At 45.8% G+C, this 23,326-nt stretch overlaps 1 long non-coding RNA gene across 1 annotated transcript in view; it reads left to right on the forward strand.

Moving 5' to 3' along the window:
- The first annotated feature begins 342 nt into the window (after positions 1-342).
- LOC144229097 (uncharacterized) overlaps positions 343-23,326 on the forward strand; it is a 44,900-nt gene continuing 21,916 nt past the window's right edge. The window contains exons 1-2 of the long non-coding RNA XR_013334351.1: positions 343-662; positions 1,286-1,373. This is a non-coding gene — a long non-coding RNA (uncharacterized LOC144229097). The remainder of the gene's footprint in view (positions 663-1,285; positions 1,374-23,326) is intronic.

Consider the following 23,326-nt stretch of genomic DNA (forward strand, 5'->3'; position numbering starts at 1 on the left):
AGCAACTACAGATGAAAGATTAAGAACGCACTGCAAATACTTTCAGCTCTCAGACAAAAACACAACCAGGTCAGTGGACAACAGATCACAAAGCTTCTCTCAGTCACTTTTGGTTCAGAATTCTATCCATGTTCCAGCAAGGAGACACGTGGGTCCCACGACCCCATGACTGCACTATATCTGATCTTCAGACCCTGGTGGGCAGTGATGTGGTTGTCTACGTCTGATGCCCCACAGCATAGTACTGTAATGGATACATAGTGCACGTCCAGAATCTGAACTCTGGACCTTCCTGGGACCCAGAGGCTTAAGAGAATCCATAAACCTCTGAACTAAGTTTCTACAGACACTGTAGACAACCTCTTCCTGGCCCCTGTGGTAGATCCCTCAGTGGTAGGAGCACCTACCAACACAAGGAGGCTTAGGGTAACTACTCTTCTGTTCTCTTTTTCAATATCAGAGCACAGCATTTCCTCCAGCCTTGTCCCTGCCCCTTACTTCCGGCCCCAGGAAGCAGCCAGATGGCAAGAGGCCCCTAAGGAAAGGGCTCTTGTTCTCTGAAGAGTGTTAGACTATGAAAATGTACCCCTGGGCTGTTGGGAGGATGATATGAGGAAGCACAATGGCTACGTGGCAGGAGCACTCAATCCATCACCAGAAGGGTAAGTATTTCTCCTAAGTCATCGGGAATACAAAAGATGATACAAAATTTATTTGTTTGTTTATTTTTAAAAATTGTTAATGTTTTTTTTTCTTTTTGAGAGAGAGAGAAAGACAGTGTGAACGGGGAGGGGGCAGAGAGAGAAGGAGGCACAGAATCAGAAGCAGGCTCCAGCCTCTGAGCTGTCAACACAGATCCTGAGGTGGTAGAAAGCAGGACAAAAGGGATGAAGCGGGCAGAGAACTTAGTTCTCCTCCCTTGCATAAAGCCCCTGTCACATAGGAGGGGCCGGCTGTCTTTGCAACTTCTGCTGAATGGCTTCCTAGGGTATATTTGCCCTGTGTGTTTTAAACCTTGACCACACTGATCCCTCCTTGGCAGATGAGGCTGGTTGTATTAAGCCAGTTGAGGACATCGTTGCATTTAAAATGTCTGCTGCTTGGAGTTGAATAGTAGGATAAAACGGGGGGGGGGGGGAAGAGGGGGGCAGAATCAGCAAACAACAAGAGAACAAGATGGAAGTTGCTCCATGACTGTTGTAATGTTGATGTTGTGGCTTCAAAAGCCCAGTACCCCAGTCCCAACATTGCCCCTGACTGCTTTATCCATTCATTCACTACACAGATTTTAATATCTCCTATGTGCAAGATATCCTGAAAAGTCCAGGAAAGGGATATAAGATCCATGGCTCTCTAGAAGAAGAGCCAAGGGGGTAAGTCATCCATGACTATGGGACATATTATGACAGAGGCAGCCACAGAGCACAGTGCAAGCACAAAAGAAAAAGGGGTGTGCGATTTGGGACAATCTTCAGAGAAGAGGTGCCACTGAGACCAGTGTAAAAACATATGTCCACATTCAATAGTCTGACAAAAGTATGAACTGTTCTCTGGGTAGAAGGAAGGGAATTTAGCAGGGCACAGAGGAATGAAAATGTCATAGGTGGGGAACTCTAAAAATTTCTATTTGGCTAGAGTGCAGGTCTTCACGTGGAGGTGTGACCGGGGGGATGAGACTTGAGAGGAAAATCGGCGAAGTCGCTCTACAACTTGGGGCAAATCATGTCATTTAGGACTTTGAGTAAGTTCCTTTATATAATTAGAGACTAGAGTCTCTAATTGATAGCGCTTGCTTTAGAATTGTAAAGGAGAACAGGAGGGGGAGTTCAAGGTCATCTAGTGTAGAGATTTTTGAGGCTGTCTTCACAGCACTTCCACTGGGATAGGGGTCACCCACCTCAGGAAGGGGATCTCAAGTTTGGCCCCACAGGGAAAGACCCTATGTCCAGTTTTGGTCAGAGCAGCTGTGCTTTTTTTTGAGTATTGGGCTTCCAGCTGTGAATTGAAGGGGAAAGGGGGAGATTCTGCGGCTAGCAGGTGAAGTTCGAAAATCACTGGGCTAGCGCAAGCCTCCTACTTTGTGGAGGAGGAAAATTGAGAGGCAGGAAGTACAAGAAAATTGACTTGTGGGATCCAGTGAGACTATCAGTGGGCTTCGAAGAAAACAGACTGGGTTGCACAACACGGAAGCCACATTCTCACACGGATTTTCTTAGGCGGGCTCCAGCCAACAAGATCTTCCACAACACTTAAAAGACAAAAGATCAAAGTGGAAAAACAAATGCTAATGCCCCCAGCCTGCTGCCCACCTGCTGGGCCCAAGAGGTTCAAAGCTTACAGACCAGGGAGGGAAAAGCCCAGCCCCTCCTCTCACCTGGGCTCCCTGCTGCTTTCCTGACCAGCACCCCTGCCTCTCTCCATGTGGCTTTCCAGACCCACTCATGTCTCCTGACACCCTTGGACCAGAGAGGGTCCCGGAGGACCCTGTCCCCTGAAGGTCCCCCTACCACAGAGAGGTGTGTGCCTGGGGTTAACAGCGGTGGACAGATAACGCTTCCATCTGTTCAAAACATGTTTACAAGGTGTAGACAGAGAAAAAGCCTGACAGTACACACACTTGAAACTGCTGAAGAATTTTGTTAAGTGCTCTGTGTGTTTTTGGGCAACCCACTCCAGTTTTCTGGGTCTCGGCTTTCCGCTTTTGGAAATGAGCAGCTGGTGGAGTTATTTCCAAGGTCCTTATCGGCTGACGCATGCAGCTCAGCCTTGTTCATTTCTCTTCTCTTAAGGCATTCTTTGCAGAGAGTTTTCCCACAAGGAAAGTGCTTCAGAGAGGAAAATATGTCAGGTATGTGTTCCCTGTGGTTATTTTAGGACAGTTTGGAGAAACAGGGATTGTGAAAGATGGAAAGGGGAAGAGGAAGAAGGAATCCCATGCCAAGTCTAGAGCAGGAAATCCCTTGCTCTGTTTCAAGAGTGGAAAGGACCCCTGTGTGGGTTCTGAGCCCCTCACAGTAGCCATGGAAGCCCAGAGATGGCTTGATCTGTTCAGGGTCTTAATTGCCCCAGCCCAGCCCTAGTAATGCCACTGGACCATGGTGAAATTCGAGTTGGGATGCATCCCAAGATTAAGTAGCAGTAAGTAAGTACAGAGTGAAAATTGGTGACAGGCCACCATCTATGTGCCTTGTGCCTTTGTCATTCCTGCTTTGACTGTTCTTCTAATGCTCATAAAAATTCAGGCCAGTCACTTTTATGCTGCTATTTTTTTAAATATTTTTATTTATTTTTGATAGAGAGAGCATGGGTGGGAGCAGGGCAGGGATAGAGAGAGGGGAACAGAAGATCTGAGGTGGGTTCTGAGCTGACAGCACAGAGCCCGACGCAGGACTTGAACTCACACACCGTGAGATAGTGACCTGAGCCAAAGTACGATGCTTAACTAACTGAGCCACCCAGGAGCCCCAACGCTGTTATTTTAAAAAGCCTCCTCTAGGAAGGGCTGATGTACGCTGGTCCACACAGATAATGCCAAATGGGTTGTTTACACCCGATATCTGATCTGATTATCAGTGCAATTCTGGGCAATACTGGATTATTACATATTTTTAATACCTCCCAAACTTCCTTGAGCAGAAGAGTAGCAGAGAGACAAAAACCCTCAGGAAGACTTCCCTTACTACACCAAAATTTACTAAGCACCTACTACATGTCAGATCTTGCAAAGTGACTCTAGTTCCTGAACATCAGGTCATCTACAGCATGGTACTGTCAGGAAGGAGCTAGGATTCCCCTATATTATCAAATCCTATAAAGGGCTCAGTTAGAAAAAAGGCTATAGAACTAAATCCTAAGTTTCCTTTATGCTGTACTAATTTCCTCTCCCCACTGCTTTCTGTGGAGAGCCCAAGTGGGTTGTATTCCACAGATTGTAGAATGGCAACATCAGGGAACCAAATCCTCATAATCTTTGTTTATCTGTCTTTAAATTTTTTTTTAATGTTTATTTTTGAGAGAGAGAGAGAGAGCACATAAGCAGAGAAGAGGCAGAGAGCAGGGATGGGGGGGTGGAGAGTGGGGAGACACAGAATCTGAAGCAGGCCCCAGGCTTTGAGCTGTCAGCACAGAGCCCAACACGGGGCTCAAACCCATGAACTGTGAGATCATGACCTGAGTCAAGGTCTGATGCTCAACCAAATGAGCCATCCAGGCACCCCTATCCCTTCTTTACTTATCTGTGGGGTAAGAGGTTACCTTCCCTTTGAAGTTTTGTTTTCAGATCTTTTTTTTAGAATTGCCTCCAATCTCTTTTGTTGCCTCCACCACCATTTGTACATCAGCCATCACAGTCCCCATAACCCTTTTCTATATTACTCTTTTTACAATGTCTGCTCCAACCAGACAGGATCTCCTCTAAGAAGGGACCAAGTCTTATTTGTCTCTGCCTTCCCAGTGCCTAAGAATGCCTGACACACAATGGGCTTTATAAATACTTGTTAAATAAAAAACAGAATGACTGAATTAAAAAAAAAAAAGAATGAATAAACAAGTCCATCCCCAGTCCTACTCCATGCTGCTCCATGAAGGTGTTACTAAGTTATGTTGCCTGCCTGGCTTCTGGTGGCATTTGTTTTCCACACCCCTACAGTAGATAGGTGTTCATTAGAATTAGGATTAGCTGGAGTGTCAGAAAACCCTCAAATATTGATGGCTTAATCAGTATAAAAGTTTATTCCTTTCTCATGTGACAGGAAGAAAAAGACAGGGTTTGCATAAGTGATCTATGGTGTGTTTCTATCTTACTGTGCACAACCTTCATTACCAAGGTCACTTTATGACCCAATATGGTTACTCCAGCTCCAGCCATCACATCTGAATTCCATCCTGTAAGGATGGAAGTAAGGAAGTATAATGAAAAGCATAATATTTCCCAGTAAAGACACTGCTAAAAGTCATACGTTCCATTTCTAGGTAAATCTTATTGGTCGGACATGAGTCACATGACTGTGCCTTTCTGCAAAGGAAGTTGGGAAATGTGGTCTTTATTCAGCAGCCTCCTATAATGTGGATGGTTGTGTTAAGAGAGAAGAACAGTGACTGAAAAACAACACAGGATTTCTCTTGTAGGAACCACATTAAGGTTTTGTGGGGTTTTTTTTTTCCTTCTTTTTTGCTTTTGTTTTTTGGTTAAGGAGTGACTGGGTCAAATAGTGACTTAGATTAAAATGGCACCTGGAAAGGAGAAGGGGTTAGAGAAAGACTGAAGGCAAAGAGACAGTAGGAGGTAGTTGTACAAGTCCAAGCGGAGATGAGGGGCACATGAACTTGGACAATAGCAAGGGGATGGAAAGAAGGAGATGGATTTTGAAGCCATTTGGTGGTAAAGTAGGCGATGCCTGGAGACGGTGGCTGTAGAGTGAGGGAAGAGGGGTTGAGAACTTGCTGCAGCTTCTGACCCGGGGCCCTGAAAATAGGGCTGTCATGTGCTGATGTGGAGAAATGCAGGAAAAGCTCCAGTGAGCGCTATTTGTGCGCTGATTTTGACTTGAGACTCTTAAAGAGCTGGGCAACTCCCCAAAAGGAAACTTTAGGGGTCCCCAGAGCAATCAGTAGGGGATGGGCAGTTAATCCAGTTGGAATGAGTACAAGGGAGCAGAAAGCCCAGTCGGGGCGGGGGTTCGCACCCCTTTCCTCTCCCTGGTACTGGAGTCACCGCCCTGTCGGTGGGCCCCCTCTATCTTAGGCGCTGCCAACCAATTCTCCAGAGTTCCCAGACAGAAGTGATTTCAAATTCCCTCTAATTAAAAGGAGCGTATCAGTGTGTGCCTGGAGTCCCGCTGCTGCTGGAGAGGGGAAGGGGCTTCCCAAAACCACCGCCAAGCCTCTAGGCTGACTCCAGAGGGAGGGAGGAGCTGGGGCGGCTGGGGAGGGGCAGCCACGTGCCAGCTGGCTGTGCCAAGTGTAGGAGCAGCACGCCTGGGGTTCTGCCATGTGTTTGTTTATTTGGTTTGGCTGCTGTAAAACATACACACACAGACTCACAGCCTCAGGGCCTGTGTACTGAGCCCACGTTCAGTTCTTAACTAAAATCAGGAAGAGTGTGGGAGAAAAGGAAGCTCAAATAGGAGAATACAAACAGGTAGCAGAGTTCATTCATTCATTCATTCAGCAAAAGGCACTGGGGCAATGATAAAACTCAGTTCCTGAGAAACTCAAAGACAGTGAAGGGGAACGGAAACAAGGAAAGAAGCTATTTCAGCCCAAAGTGAGAGGCACTTGATACAGATCACAGCCCATGTCTGATCCGGTCATTTCCTGGATTAAGATCTGACCCGGGCTCCCTTGTATCTAACCAGACTTTCATCGGCCCAGCAATCACCTCTCCCTCCGCCCTCCACCCCTGGTTCAAGCTCAGGGAAGTCCAAGCAGCTCCTCTTCTCTCAGATCTCCCCTCTGCAAGCTCATTCCCTCTGTTTGCAAGGCTCTTCTTCTTCCTGTTCTCTGCCACTTCTTACTTAGCTTTAAAGGTCCAGTTGAATCATCTGGGGTTGCCGTCACAGAACACGCTGGGTCCTCCCTGTGTTTCTTTATGGCTGACTCTTCTCAACTCCTACTGTCATAGTCACCTGCCTAGTTCCCCCGTGGCCTGTGAGCCACTCAAGCAGAGAAGAATCTTGTCCACATCTCTATTCTGGCAGTTAATCGATGCCTGGCACAGAAACACTCTTAATAAATGCCTGTCTGAATGAATGGACATAATTTAGTGCCACTGTAGATTGCCTCAAATGTGCCACAATTAAAATGCGCTTGGGTGCCAGAGTCAAACCCCAACTCCACCACCTCTGACTCACCATGTCCCCTCTCCCAGCCTTAGTTTGCTATTCTTAACCTGAAGCCAATACTGTTCATAAGTGTGACTTACATGAAAACACTTTCTTTCATGTGTGGTCACCTCTATTTCTCTAACGTGTGTGGAAAATGTATTTATTACATTTATTATAATCATCATCAGAGGGGAGCCTGGGTGGCTCAGGTCATGATCTTGAGGTTTGTGCATTCAAGCCCCATGTCGGGCTCTGTGCTGACAGCTCAGAGTCCGGAGCCTGCTTTGGATTCTGTGTCCCTCTCTCTCTGCCCCTCCCCCACTCATTCTCTCTCTCTCTCTCTCTCTCTCTCTGTCTCTCTCCTCTGTCTACCCCTCTCTTTCTCTCTCTGTCTAAAATAAATTGACATTAAAAAAGTTTTTTTAAAAATAATCATCATTAGAAGACAGAGATCTAATGAGTGAGGGCTTTTAAGATGGACACTCTGGGATGCACATGTCTCAAGAATTTTCTCCTGAGTTCAAATTCTTGAGATGTGCCCCTCAGGGGAGTGTCCCAGAGTGCCCACCTCTAGGGAATCACCTCTGTTCGTCCATGCATTTCCTACAGGAGACTGTCCTGACCGCTCCCACTCTGGGCATCTCCTCTGACCCCTGCTCTTGGCAGGCAGCAGGGCACAATAGTGAAGAATGTAGACCCTGGAACCAGACAGCATGGGTTCAAATCCCACTTCTCCTTGACTGGCTCCTTCTTTCTCTCCTGGTTGGAGCACTCTCCCATTTCTGGGCTTGGATGGCATGCCACACCACGGGCATGGAATCTGGTTTTCTGAAAGTACTGTTTTCCAACCAGGGTGGCAGAGAATCCTGCCCTGAGCGACACTTTAGAGGGCTCTACTCTGGTTCACCCAGGCCAGTCCCCTTAAAGAAGAATTTGAGGACCTGAGGGGATGTATCAGCCTAGAGTCCTCAGCCTCTTCTTGTAGACTATGCTGTGGGCATCTGGGACTCTATAATTCCAGCTTAAATGCCCCCTGAGTCTGCTTCAAGGCCTACAGTTGCCTATATTCTCTGAAGGGACCCCACTTTCAGTGTGCACACCTCTGGGTCTGAAGGGTGACCAAGAGGTGGCTGTTTGTAGAGGTTGTGAGTAGAGCAGAATTCCTGTTCTTAGTGTAGGCATGGGGAGAATGGGGGGAGGTCATAACCTAGGGGAACAGAGGTGAGTTCTACTATACCTAAGCAGGAGTGGCATAGACTCCTGAGAATTCTAAATTCTAATGTGTCTCTCAGCTCTTTACAAAGGTGTATGTGACAAGATAGAAACATTTTATTCACCAGTTTGTTTTCTTGATGTGCAATGTTCGGATACTTAAGTGTACGCTATGTGAGCTTCTCTGTTAGTCAACTTGTGCTGCCTTGGCAAAATACCAGGACTGGGTGGCTGAAGCAACAGAAATTTGTTTTCTCAGGGCGCCTGGGTGGCTCAGTCAGTTGAGCATCTGACTTGGGCTCAGGTCATGTTCCTGCGGTTTGTCAGTTCGAGTCCCATATCAGACTCACTGCTGTCAGTGCAGAGCCTGCTTCAGATCCTCTATCCTCCCCTCTCTGCCCTTCTCCTGCTTGAACTCTTTCAAAAATAAATAAGCATTTTTTAAAAAAAAGAAATTTATTTTCTCACAGTTCTGGAGACTTAAACCTAAGAGTAAGAAGTCAAGATGTCAGCAGGGCTGGTTTCTTCGGAGGCCTGTCTGCTTGGCTTGTAGATGCCCGCCTTTTCACATGTGTGTGCGCGTGTACCTGCTGTCTTTTTGTGTCCAGATTTTCCCTTCTTATAAGGATAACAGTCAGATTAGATTAGGGCCCACCCTGAAGTCCTAATTTTTTAACTTGATCATCTCTTTAAAAAACTATCTCTAAGTATAATCACATTCTGAGATACGAGATACTGGTAGTTAGGGCTTCAACATATGAATTTGGGAGGGACACCATTTAGCCCACAACAGCCATTCTCTAGTGCTACCTCTTTGTAGAGTGACCAACCCATCTGGGTTGGCTGGGACTTCCCTAGTTTTAACACTGATATTCCCACATCCCAGGAAATCCCTGAGGACCAGGCACACTGGGAAGACTGGGGACACTTGCTTGTCCAGAAGCCTTACCTGAGTTTTGCCAAAATGTAAGGTCTAGAAGGACCAGACAAACCCAATATGTATCCAAAAGTAACTCTGACATCCATTAACTTCCTCAATCCTCACTTCAGCCTTGTGAGGTAAGTGGGGCAGGAAGTAATATTACAGTTACACAAAGGGAAATAGGATCAGAAAGGTTCATTTTTGCCCTCAGCCCTGTTTATCTTTCTCCTGCTTCTTTCATTACTGGGTCCTTCTTAGGCCAAGAGCCAGGCAATCACAGTATATTTTTCATGTCACTTCCGCCCAAGGGCCTGGGTGAGAGGTAAGAACCAGGATGTATCAGTGAGTGAGTGCTGACATATCCCTACACTCATTTGAATTAAAGAAATTAAACAGTCACACCTGCACTAGGTGGGGAGGGGGGGTGATAGGTGGGCCACAGTCTGGGCCTTGTAGAGCAAATGCCTCTGACTGGAAAGCAGGGCGGGGGGGAGGGAAGCAGGGAGAGATGCAGGCTGTGTTTGATGATGCACTCTGAAAGACAAGGAGGAAGCCATTGATTAGTGAGCTTTGTTTGATGTGCTCAAGGATCAAAGGGACAAACACCATGTACAAAGATGAAAGTTGACCTGGAAACCCTGCATCCCAGCCACTGGGATGCCAGGCCGCTCTGGGCCCATGGGTCACAAAGGACTCTCACAGGAACCATGGGCAAGATGGCAAGCCCACCTGTTCCTCGACTTGAACCCTTGACCCTCTCCCCACCATTGTCTTTCAGAAGGACTTCCTCTTGCCCCTTGGGCCCTCTCTGGAGTAACGGGAGCCCAGGGTTGTAAGGGATGGGCATCCCACTGGAGGGATGGAGGATTAATTCTAAACAAGTAAGTAAGAGTGTATAATGAATGCTGTGATGAGGCTGAGCTTGGGAAAATGAGGGTCTACCACCAAGAAATCCTTAAACCTATCTGGGGGGTGGGGGGACAAGGCACAGAAGAAGATAGCCCAGCTGAGGTCTCAAAGAATAAAGTGGTAGTTGGGAGAGGTTTTGCTTTTCTTCGGGGAGGTGGGAAAGGAGAAACACATGTAAAAAAACTAAGGAGGTGATAGACCCCACAGTACACTGGGGACCAGCCAATATTAACTGAACAACTAGTCTGTGCCAGGACCTGTATCACCTCAGGGATCCTACAGGTATCTGAGGAGATAGGCCCTAGGATTATTCCATTTCATAAGGGTGTAAAATGAGGCTCACAAAGTTGGAGAGACATGCCTTAGAACAGTTGGTATCCAGCAGAGTCAAGATTTGAACCCAGGCCTGCCTCCTTGAAAACATGGCTTCTTTCCAAGAGAGGCACAGTCATATCCATGCTTAATAAGTGTCCTTCTGGTCCTTGTGTAGAAGGAAGAGCAGGAAATAGAGACAGACAGATCAGATAGGATACTACTGAGTAGTGTTAGGCAGCTGGTAAAATCTCCCAGGTCACAATATGAGATGTGCAAAAAACTGAAGTTTATTTTCTAACAAACTTGAACCCAAATCCAATCTTGGTAGAAATTTAATCTCAGTTCAGGTATTTCTCCCCGTTTTTCTTCTCTGCAAGGCTTTATTAAGTTCAGCGTGGGGAGGGAGTTCTATAGCCTGAAGCTGTGGGGTAAGAACAAGATGGGGATCGAGGGACAGTGGTAGTGGCTATCATCTGTTCATGCTGGCATCTGCTGGGGCACCCAGGCCCTTATCTGGCACAAACCTGATTCACACAGGTCATTGTGCAGGCTTTTCATCTTCTAGATAGCAGGTGCTTTTGGTCCACAGCATTCGGACTATTCTGGAGGTTCACTGGGTCTGGAACATAAGACATTAGGCCTTATGTCTAATCTGCTAAGCAGTTTTACCAGCCGTGCTGTTCCCATCAGGTGGGTCACTGAATTGTCGGTGCTGGCATCTTGTCAGGCTAAAGATGGGAAGTGAGGCACAGGCCCCGCTTGCTCTCAGATCCCAGCACCAAAGAGGAGAACAGTCACCTCCTCCCCACCCCCGGGCTCAGCTGGGCAGGTAGGACACAGGGACCCCTCTCAGAAGCCCACACAGGCATCCGCTTTGTTCATTCCCTCTCTGACTCTCTGCCTATTCTTCCAACTCAGCTAAACCTTACCCTTGCAGGAAATGTTCTAATCTCTTATTTAGGCTAGGGTTTGGCTACTACACCAATAATTAACTTACTTCTCTTTGCATTTCTACTATAACTCCCTTACTTCGAGGCAGTGGATGTTCAGGCTTGATGTTCTAGTTTTGTTGTGTTTTGTTTGTAATTTTTTAAATGTTTACTTATTTTTGAGAGAGTGTGTGCATGTGCACAGGCGCGGGGAAAGAGCAAAGAGAGAGAGGAAGAGAGGATCCCAAGCAGGCTCTGTGCTAACAACAGAGAGCCTGATGTGGGAGTTGAACTCACAAACCTAACCATGAGTTCATGACCTGAGGAGAAGTTGGACACCCAACTCACTGAGCCACCCAGGCGCCCCACTGATGTTCTAGTTTTGATAAGGGGAAGACTGAGGGCTGTGTAGAAATAAAAATGAGGGGCACCTGAGTGGCTTAGTCGGTTAAGCGTCCGACTTTNGTTAAAATTTCACATTATTATCTTGCTAATACGTGCAAGTTATTTGAGGTTCTGAATTATGCCAGTGGCATTGGGGAAAGCAGTGAAGGGGTTAGATTAGAGAGAATTTCAAGAGTCAGAATCCAGATATTTTGGTGTATGGATAGATGTGGAGGATGAAGGAGAGGGATTTCTTCTGTGTCTCATTCAGTTGTTACTTCATCCCTCATGAGTCTTCTCAGAATGTTTGGAATCAGTCACCGGAGCCCGCCAGGCTCTGCTGGGCTACAGATATATAGCCACATCAAGGGTACTGGGTTACTGAGGTCTTGCCCCATATTTGGTTTCCTTTGGTTATTGACTTAGCCTCCTGGCTTTTTCTGAGATGAATAGACACTAAAGCCTGTTGCAAATCAAGGTGGCTCAGCCTTGGGTTCCAAGCCCAGGACCCAGAAGACCCCAGAAGACCCAGAAGCCCCAATGGGGCTGGGGCACAGATTGGCTCCCACCTAAGCCATTGCATGTTCAATTCTGTAGTCACGAATGGGCCTGATGAAGGCCTGGAAGAAGAAATGATGGATCTAAGCATGACGAGAAAGCTGCTGTGGAAGAGAGCCAATGTTAAAGGGGTGAGGTGGTAGAGATACTGACTTTGCTCAGAGGAATCTAGGTCCCCACATCTGGATCTCCACTGGAGTCCCAGAAGAACAAGTGCTAGGAGTATGTGTAAAGGGGGCGAGTGGCTTGCCATGAAGGCCACGGGGGCAAATGTGAGGGCACATCACAGATTATAAATACATAAATAATATGTTACATGGTGATAAGTGCAATGAAGAAAAGCCAGCAAGAGAAGGATGGGACTGTGATATTTAAAATGAGAGTTAGAAAAGGCCTCTTGGCTAAGATAGCATTTAGGAGAGAACCAAACGAAGGGAAGGAAAAAGTCCCAGGAGTCCTTATTGAAGAGGGATCATCAAGTGCAAAGATCCTGTGACAGCCCCAGGCTTGATGTGCTCAAGGTGCAGCAAGAAAGGCAGTGGGGCTGGAGAGGAATGGACAAGGGAGGAGGAGCAAGAGGTGAACTCGTAGACGGAGCAGAGGTCCAGGCCATGGAAATCCTGAATGCATGGTAAGGACTTTGGATTTTTTAATTTTTATTATTTTTTGAAAAAGATGGGAAGCCACTAGAGATTTTTGAACAAAGAAACAATATGATTAGACTATGTTTCGACAGATTGCCTTCATTACTGTGTGGAGGTCAAGAGCAGAAGTGTGGTGGCCAGTCTGGAGACAGGCCCAAATTGCAAATGGGCCAGGAGAGAGGTGGCTCTTACCAGAGTGGTAGCCATGGAGGCGATGAGAGATAAAGAATTTAGGGCTACATTATTAATCAATTTGCTGATATTTGGGTATGTGAGGGAAAGAGGAATACACAAGAACATCAGAGCACTGAAGAAAGATGCTGCTATAGGTCAAGTTCACTGGGAGACAGATTCTGCGTCTCTGAGATTTAGGCACATGACATTTATTGAGGAGTGCTTTCAGGAGCTATACCTGTGAGTGAAGGAAGGAAGTTGGAGAGGGGAAGATGTTGCACTGTGATGCAGTTGCAACAGAGGCCTCAACTGATCCCATGGAAAGTTCTGGAACTGAGGTAATCCTTTATTGTCCCGTTTGGGGCAAAGGGGCTGGACATTTATATACTCATACCAACCAGTTAGGAGCAGGGAGTCCCTTCCAAGATGTAATTGCATGCAGGCTGTCCCCAGGGAGGGGGCATAGCCATGGGTGAGGTGGCTTCCTTCTGCTTAAGACAATTTATGGAGACAGATTCTGCTGTGAGCCGTCAGCAGCCAATATTCCAGGCAGCTGAGGAGGGAGTGCCTTGTTCCTGAGGAGAAACATGGTGAGGAACCACACTGTCCCTATAGGTGCCCACTCTGGTCTGGTGTGGGCTGGTGTTAAAGGACCCCATGCTACTTTTCTTAGTCTTGTGACTGTGACCATGAAAGGGAGGGTATTTGAACAAATACCAAACTTGGGTACCAAAACTGCTCTATTTACTCCTTAGTTAAATTCAAATGTGATATCAATTGCCCTTTAAGTGGAAGTGTTTTTAGCTTCCAAAATTACAATAAATCTGACTCACAGCTAGGCATATATATGTCTATAATCTATTAATTCAGAGCATATACCTATTTGTTGAGGCAAAATTGATATTTCAACTGGTTCAGATTTCTGGCAACCAAGTATTCCTCACTGAACAGAATTCTAATGTGCTGATATTTTTTAATAGCTGTTAGGGGCAGAGAGGGCTTTCCAAGAGCTGACATAAATCCTGTTTGCTACAATTTTGGACATTTCCTCTCGATTTTTCTACAGAAGAGTTGGAGAATGGCTGGCATCAGGATATGTGTAATAAGCTATTTCTGCACGTAAAGCCTATTTATAAGGATGATTCTCACCTTTCTGGGACTAAAATATTGGATTCAGGCCCTGGAACCTGGCAGAATATATTATAAAGAGTATGTTCTTCTGTATGAGTGAGTGTGTAGATATGTTTGCTTATGTGCTTGCATTTTTAGGTATGTGTAGGGCTGTGCATGTGTGTGTGTGTGTGTGTGTGTTTGCAGGCAAGTATGATGAGTGGAAGGGAGCATGTGTGTATGAGTATTTTTGCTTGTTTTAGAGTGTGTGAGAATCTGCATGTGTGGAGGTGTGTTTATAAGGCACGCACGTCCAGGTGGGTGATTCAGGTGTGTGTATATATTTAGGTGTGTGTATGTGTGTTTGCATGTGTGTATATATACGAGTCAGAGTGGACACGTGTGGGCATGTCAACAGTTCTCCCGGCTGCATGAGGTAATCCAATTCACGGTTCCACGGCAGGAATAAAAATGCCAAGGTCAGATTTCTTGCCTGCAGCAACTTTCCTCTAGTGATCCTGCTCCAAACATTTTCCTTAGGGGCCTCTCCAGTTCTTCCCTCTCTTCCCACCAGGGGTCGATGCCCAAAGGGGCCTCAGGCAGCTTCCCTGGCCTTTGGAGCTGCCTCTCTGATGTCTGCCCCAGGAGCCTTAGCTATGGCAGTCCTGTCATGTTGGACCCTCTGCTGTCACTGCCAAACTGACAATTGATGATCAGAACTCGAGCTGTCCAGAAAGCCAACTTCTGCAGGGCCCTTTGATCTGCCCAGCCTTGGAATGGAGCAGGGCCTGGCACAGGAGCCTTTGATGGGGCCTGGCCAAGGAGGGGGCTGCGGGCTGGTCCCACAGCCTTTGATGCACGCCCCCCCCTGGAAGGGTCAGGCTGCAGAAGCAGGCGGGTTGGGGTCAGAGCCGGCCAAGCTACTCCCTATACTCTGGTTTCTGTGGAAAGTCACCGTCTGGGCACTTGGCCTGGTGATGCTTGAACCTCAGGATGCAGAAGCCAATTCTTAGAAACATTGCTCTTTCAACCACCCATTTATGGATTCAGCTAGTATTTATGGAGCACTTACAGAGTCGGCAGGGCAAAGTCATTACATGTACGGTTCTTCAAGCCAGAAAGCTTCAATTAAACTTGGCTAATTATTACCTGTTCTGACTTGGGTGAGTTAAGTAAGTTACATGCTCCCCTCTGTACCTCCATTTTCTCCTTTCTTATGGGGTTGTTGTAAGTACCAAAATTGGTAGTGCAGGTAAGGCGCGTGACACCTGGTAAGCCGTCACATGTGTTAGCTATTATCATTGCAGGGAGGCTGCATGGTTGAGTGGTGAAGATGCATCAGCTTTGAAGCTATATGACCTGGGTTCAAATCCCATGGCCCCATTACATTCTAGTGAACTTACCTCATAGGATTATTATGGGGATTAAATTGGTATAAGGGCCCACCTGCACAGGGCCATGAAAGTCTTTTCTACCTGTGCAGTAAATCTTCAGTCTTCAGTATTTTTGCCCACCCCCCATGGAGAGATCATGTCCAGTCCTGTGGTTTTAATTGCACCCCCTGACTTCCAGGTCCCAAATTCCATCATCCACTCCTCTGCTTAAATTCTTTTGGTGGATTCCATTACCAGAGAGTAGTCTAAGCTACTTGACATGGCATTCCAGGCTCCCAACCACCTGTCCTCTGCTTATCTCCCAGTATCATAAATCACAACCTCTCCATATCCCACCTCCCATGTGCCCACCCTCCAGGCATACTGACCTAACTACAGGCCATGGAAATGTAGGTTCTTCTGCAACTTTATGTGCTGCCTTAAATACCCTTTTCTACTCTTATGGCCTGTGAAAATCGTCCATTTCTTCAAGATTTGAATCTCAGACCTTTCCTATAAAAAGCCTTTAATCATTCCCCACATAGTACAGTTGACCATTACTTCTTTCATGCCACCCTCTACACCCAGGGTATGTGTAAGTTCCTGTGACATGGTAGGATATGCACTAGTCCACTCCCCTTATAGACTATGCAGTCTTTGAGTGAGATTCTGAGCTATTCCCTCTGGGTAACCAGCTCTGAACACAGTACATGAATACAACCACAATGAACACCTGCCCAGTGGATTACTCCAATCTCTCTCTCCTACCTGTTAGGTCCACTGACCTCCTGGGCATCTTCTCCTTAGAGTTGCATGGTCCTCAAGCCATGATACTCTATGCCACACTCCCTCAAGTTGCTGTTCTTTTATTTTGGTGTTTATTTGTTATTTTGAGAGAGACAGAAGGAGTGAGCAGGGAAGGGGGAGAGAGAGGGAGAGAGAGAATCCCAAGCAGGCTCTGAGCTGTCAGCACAGAGCCCAGTGTAGGGCTCAAACTCATGAACCATGAGATCATGACCTGAGCCAAGATCAAGAGTCAGATGCTTAACCAACTGAGGCACTCAGATGCCCCCAAGTTGCTCTTCCTTAATTAAGTAAATGCCACCATCCATCTGCTTAATCATTGGGATATGGAATCTTGAACCCCTTGCTCATAGTCACTATATATACATCCCAAATCATCATGAGGACTTACTGATTTGACACTTTAAATATTTCTCCTGTTTGTTCCCTCCATTCTCATTGTATCTCCACTTCCATTCTGTGGATAATGCATAGGTAAATCTTACCACATTCCACCAGAACTTAAAATTGTTTTGAATAATTTCCAAGATCGCCTCCAAACTCCTTGGAATCACTCAGAGGGACCTGCATTGAAAAGGATCTGGCTCATAAGAATCATTTGGTAAAGAAGACTATCTTTATTATTCTTGCTGGTAAGAGTGATGCTTGATGGGATAGGCTTCCAGAGATGTGAGCCCAGAGATCTCTCAATCACCCCAGTGGATTTCTGAACAGCTTTGTGTTGCTTTCAAGGAGACTTAATAAAATGGCTCTATCAGTTCCTCTAACTCTCTGAAACTGAGTAACTTTACTTTGTTATCTTGCTTTGTATAAAGCTTCATTTCTTTATTTGAAACATAAAGATAATAACAGTAATGTACTTATTTAGTTATGAGAATTTAATGATATGATGTGCGTATATATTTGTGTTAGCTATTGTTATTATTGATGACTAAACACCATGGAGTAGCTGGATCTATGTTTGGGAAACACTTCTTAAATGAGTAATTACGATCTTAATGGGGCTACTTCAAGATAAAGTTCTTTGAAAGGATAGAACTTGGAGACTTAAATATAGTGACATTAATGATTGCAAATAGCTACAGGGTGAGTTACAGAATCCCAGCCCAGGATGGTGACTCCGACTCTACTTGCAGGCTTGGAAACACATGGATCAGCTCAAACCCACAGAAGACTAGGGAGACTTTTGTAGTAATGCCAAAAATGGCGCTATGATCCCCCCCCCCCATGATGGGCAGAGGACTCTGACGGAATTACGGCTTTCCTCAGAAGCTCTTGCTGACTGCCAGTCTTGCTTAGCCCTCACCCCACCCTGCCAGCACAGTGGTTAAGTGCTGGGCACAGGAGCCAGTTTGCCTCAGGCACATTAACAGCCTTGCCACTTACTAGCTATATTTGGGGCAAGCTACACAGCCTGTTTCTACCTGTCTTCTTGCCTGTAAAGTAGAGATAGTAGCAGTACCAATCTCATTAGATTGTTGTGAGGATTACACTGGATAATGCAAATAAAGATCAGGGTTTGGCATATCATAAGTGTTCAATAAATGTTAATTAGCTCTTTTGATTAGTTGCCTGCAGGCTACCCCACCTGCTTTCTCCTGGAACCAATAAAAATCCAGCTAGTTTGTATATCAAGATACCTCTCCCCTTCTTGCTAAGTGACAAGAGCGTGTCCTGAACGGTCTATCAATGCCAGCACATGCAGTAGGTCACTTCTCACAGAAGAACAAAGCCCAGATTCCCCTTTCTGACACCCGAGTTTCCCCAATACAATCTCCAGTGGCTTTCATCCACATGCCTAACACCCCATCACATCTGGGCTCTTCCAGGTGATCCACCCAGCCCTGGATTTCCTTCTTCCTGGGCCTTTGCTCACCCGGTTCCACCAACCTTGGCAGATCTTCTTCACTCCACTCTGCCCTTCTCAAATGCCACCTCTTCTGTGAAGCCCCTTCTGATTTATCCAATGAGATGGAACCGCTCTCTCCTTTGTCTCTTCCCCTTTTACTTTTAAATGTTTATCTCAACCCTACTTGCTACTCTAGCCACACATACTTACTGAACTTCAAGCTGCCCCAGGGATAAGGTTTTATCTTATTCATTGCTATATCACTGGCAGAGATCCTAGGTTTTAGCACATGGCATTTCCCCTTTATCATATAGCCATTAAGAAGAATTTATGAGTTCCCAGATTTCCATGCTTTGAGAAAGATCAAGTTGTAGGAGATGGAAACAACCACCTAGCTGATGATGGGACTTAGAAGTTTGGTTTCTTCCCAAGCAGAGCAAAGATGAGGACTTAGCTTCAAGAGTTGTCAGGAGATGGTTCTGGTAAACAAGGATTGGGGAAGAAAGCCAATACAATATATTACTGAGGTTGCCTCTTTGGGCATTAAGGGTCCTATTCCACAGGAAGCTGCTTTTTTAAAAAAAATTTATAATGTTTATTTATTTTTGAAAGAGAGATAGTCAGTGTGTATGTGGGGAGGGGGGTTGCAAAGACACAGGGAGACACAGAATCCAAAGCAGGCTCCAGGCTCCAAGCTGTCAGCACAGAGACCAACGTAGGGCTTGAATTCATGAGCCGTGAGATCGTGACCTGAACCGAAGTTGGACACTTAACCGACTGAGCCACCCAGACGGCCCTCCACTAGAAGCTTCTAAATAGCATCCAGAACACCTTCATCTGAAGGACATATGGCTGGGGAACTTATCTTCTGACTCGCATATGCCCGCAGTTAAGGTCTACTCCCTTGAGGTCATTAGGTCTTCTGCAGTTTCAGGCTCTGCATATATATAAAGGCCAAGAGGCTTCTCATGTAGCTGGCAAGGGCCCTGGGGCAGAAAGTGAAAAGATGCACAGCACATGGTTGAAGAAGGACCTGGCTGGTTTGAGGAGAGTCTGAGTTTGTGCTAAGTGTCCACTGAAGCTGTGACTGAAGTCTAAGGTGGGCTCAGAGGGTGTGATGTGGGGCACTGTCACGGGTGGAGATTCCTAGAAACAGAGTCTGGGCAGAAATGGGAAGTATTCTGGACAACAATAACTCTAGGGGAGTCAGGAAGGTAGGATTGGGGAGAAGTCGAAGTACATACTAGTCACTAAAGCACCAGGGGCTTCTGCCAGTGCCAGAGGGTCTCTGAAGTTAAGGTGGTCCTTCAGAAATGTTTTGAATCAAGTCAGGGCACCTTGACCTTGGTAATGTCACATCAGTCAGTTATTGTGCTGAATGTGTGCTGCTCCAGAGAGAAGGCATAAACTGGGTTTCCTTCCAGTAGGTGACAATTCCAAGAGAGGGTCCCTGCAGAAGCCAATAGCAGGCAATGCTTTCAGCGTCTTCTGGGCATCTTCTCCTTAGAGTTGCATGGTCCTCAAGCCATGATACTCTAGGCCACACTCCCTCAAGTTTCTGTTCTTTTCTTTTGGTGTTTATTTATTTATTATTTTGAGAGACAGAAAGAGTGAGCAGGGGAGGGGCAGAGAAATAGAGAGACACAATCCCAAGCAGGCTTTGTGTCATCAGCACAGATCCTGATGCGGGTCTTGAACTCAGGAATTGTGAGATCATACCCTGAACTGAGATCAAGAGTCACACTTAACCAATTGAGTCACCCAGGTGCCCCCAAGAACTCCTTTCTTTACTGGCTGATCCACAAGCATGAGGAGCCCAAAGTGACCAGGTACAGGCATATCTTCAGGTTTAGTGGCACCATTATTGTGGTCCCTGTTGGAAATGCTCTTTCCCTTGGAACCAGATCCTCTGACCTAGAAGAACCCAAGGAGTGGAAATAGGAAGCACAAATACTACAGGTTGGTCACTGGAAGTAAAGATTCAATTCTACTTTTGCCTCCTGGACCCTTACTTTGTGGCCCTTGGGGACTACAGCAACCTCAATAATGGCCTGCAAAGATATCAGGCCCCAGTTTCCAGAAGCTGTAAATGCTACCTGATACGGAAAAAGTATATTTACAGATGTAATTAAGTTAAGGATCTTGGCCAGGTGGGCCAGAAGTGCCATCACACATGCTCTTATAAGAGAAAGGCAGAGGGGAAGAAATATAGACAGATGAAGATGGAGACAGAGACTGGAAGATGTGGACACAAGCCAAGGATTGCTGGAGGCCATGAGAATCTGGGAGAGACAAGAAATAATGCACCCTAGAGTCTCTGCAGGAAGCATGACTCTACCAACATGTTGATTTGGGCCCATCGATATGTATTTCAGACTTCTGCCCTCTAGATCTGCAAGAGAATGAATATCTGCTATTTTAAGTCCTCAACTTTATGGCAATTTGTTACAGCAGCCACAGGAAATAAATACAGGGACATAGTACTATACAGTGTTCTGGTTTATTCTTTTTTTTTTTTTTTAAAGTTTATTGATTTATTTTGAGGAGGAGACAGAGAGAGAGAGAGAGCGTGCGCGCACATGCACAAGCAGGGGAGGGGTGGAAAGAGAAGGAGAGCGTGAATCCCAAGCAGGTTCCACCCTCAGCATGGAGCCAGAGACCAGGTTCAATCTCACCACTGTGAGATCATGGCCTGAGCCAAAATCAAGAGTTAGAGGCTTAACCAACTGAGCCACCCAGGCGCCCCTGGTTTATTCTTATACCACATACTGGAAATAAATGGCCTGAGGTTTCTCAGGGTTTCTCCCCAGACTGGTGCCTTGCTCGGTTTTTGATGTAATTTTTGTATTCCAATAGACATGCATTCTCTGAGTCATTAACAGTATTTGTCAGGAAATAGATCTTTAGAGAAACTTTAACAATTGCACTTCTGAGCTCAGCAGATTGGAAGTTATGAGAGTTGGCGTGAGTTTGCATGAGAACCCCTTCCCCCAGGTGCAGAAGGCCGTCACCAGGCTACCAGAAGACAAAGAGCAAATGAGACATTAAGCCAGAATCTATCTCTTACTTCTTTCACTTTCTCTGCAGAATGCTCAAATCAAGTGGATTTCTGATTTTTAGCTATAAAAACATGCCTGACGGTAGCAGCTTTAGTTATAGAAGTTTATACTTTGCATATATTCTATTTTCTACCCAGGTGTCATGATGAATTAGAAAGTATAAATATCTGAACCTCAGCAGGACCTTTTGTTTTCCCCTTTTCTTTCCTTCTTTTTCCCCCCCACTCAACATGGAAGGATCATTATCGCTTAAATCTTCCTCTGCAAAGCAAAATGAGTCCATTTATTCTCCTAGCCGACAAGAGCCTGGGCCTGCCTTCCTCTCTGTAGCTCTGACTGCATGTTCTCCTTGGCAAGGAGAGAAAGAAAGGCTATTGAGTACTTTCTTCCCCGTCTGTTTGATAAAAAAGCATGTTTGTTTTTGCTCATAGATTTAAAGCCCAAAATGGGCCAGTACTGTAAATAAAACATGCGCTCTCATTTGAAAAATTTATTACAAGGAATTTTGTTTATGATTTCATATTCTCCAGTAATAATTAATTGGAGGTCTTCTGTGGTCCCCACAGACCAACAATCATTCAGACTGTATGAAAGGATGATCCAACACAGCCTCTCTCCTGTCTCATCCATAGCCAGAAGAGCCATGTCTGGGTGTGCTATCACGTTAGCCTGCTTTGGAGAAGTTAAGTTTATTATATGACTGCCTGTTCCAGTGTTTGGGGCCTATTTACAAGTTGGAATGTGACACTAAAGTCAAGCACCTTTTCAAGGATGTCTCAGATAAGGAAACTCTTCCCTTAAACTCTCCCGATAGTTTAGAACCACACCCCATTTCTCAAGTGCTCAGAATGGAAGGTTACCCAACTGTTTGGTTTAACAAAGGAAACATGCATATATACCCATATCCACACAATCATATAAGTGATAATACCTGAAAATTGGTGAGTGTATTCTATGTACTGGACAGTATGCTAAGAGTTTTTTACAAGAATGATCTCAGTTAATAAAACAACTGTTTCAGTCAGGACAGGCTGGGTTATGACATGGTAACAAACAACCCCAAGATTTCCGTGGCTTTACAATGACAAAGGTTATTTCTCTCTCTTGCTACATGTCCGTGTATGTTCGTGGGAACCCTGTTCCATGTTACCCTCACTCTGGATTTCAGCAGACAAGCAGCCTAGATCTAGAACATTGGCAGAGGACAGGAAAGTTCCAGAGGATCTTGCATTAGCAATTAAGTGACACATATCACTTCTGCTCACAACTTGTTGGCTAGGACTAATCTCATGCCCTTCCCAGTAGGGAGTGACGAGACACAATCTGACTCTGTGGCCCACAAGTCAAGATGTGGCAACTGGAAATATTTACTGAAAACGGTAACCACATAACACCTTTATAAGGCAGGCACTCAAAGAATTTTTCCATTTTACAGATTTGCCGATTACAGATTAGGAAACTGAAGAATAGGGAAGATATGTAACTTGTTCTAGCTCATGCATCTAATAACTGCGGGAGCCAAGATTCAGACTCAGGCAATTTGACAGCATACTTCCACCACCCTCAATATGTGCACTTACACATGAGCATGTACACGCTTAAACACATACACACACACACACACACACACACACACACACACACACACCCATCCCTAGGTGCTAGTAGTTAAGTGAGCCAAGGGCTGTTAGGTCACTGTATCCTGAAAATGCATCCAGGAGTAGAAATACAGTGGTGAGTGTGGGCCAAAGTCCTTAGAAAGAATCGAAGGTCAAAGCAGGGAAACTATGCTTAGTCACTACATCCAAAAGACAGGACCAAGGCCAAGAAGGAAAAATAAAGAAACTAAAAGCCAAGGGTCAAGAACAGGACACACTGAAGGGGAATATGGTTGGCAGCAGACAGGGGATGGTCTAGTGCTGGATACTAACCACACAGAGGCCTTTGTATTTCTGTAGCGTGGGTGGGCTTGGCTGGGTTCAAGGTCTAGGGAGGAAGCAAGCATGACGAATGCTGCCTCAAGGCTGACCCTCTCATCCAATCCCCACTCTCACTGGGGGAGTGTGTCCTCTCCAAACTGGGTGGGAAAGAACTCAAAGATGGTGGATAGAATCTTCTTTAGAAGCCAGACTTGGCCATGTTACTGCTGTAGGAGGTTGTCTTAGGGATTAGCCCTTTACCTGGGACTGGCCTGATCCCTTGTTATAGGGATTTACTGCAGAGACTCTGCTCTTTCACGATGTCCTTTCTCTCTGACTCT

This window comes from Crocuta crocuta, unplaced genomic scaffold, assembly GCF_008692635.1.
Source record: "Crocuta crocuta isolate KB4526 unplaced genomic scaffold, BGI_CrCroc_1.0 scaffold233, whole genome shotgun sequence".
Taxonomy (NCBI): Eukaryota; Metazoa; Chordata; class Mammalia; order Carnivora; family Hyaenidae; genus Crocuta; species Crocuta crocuta.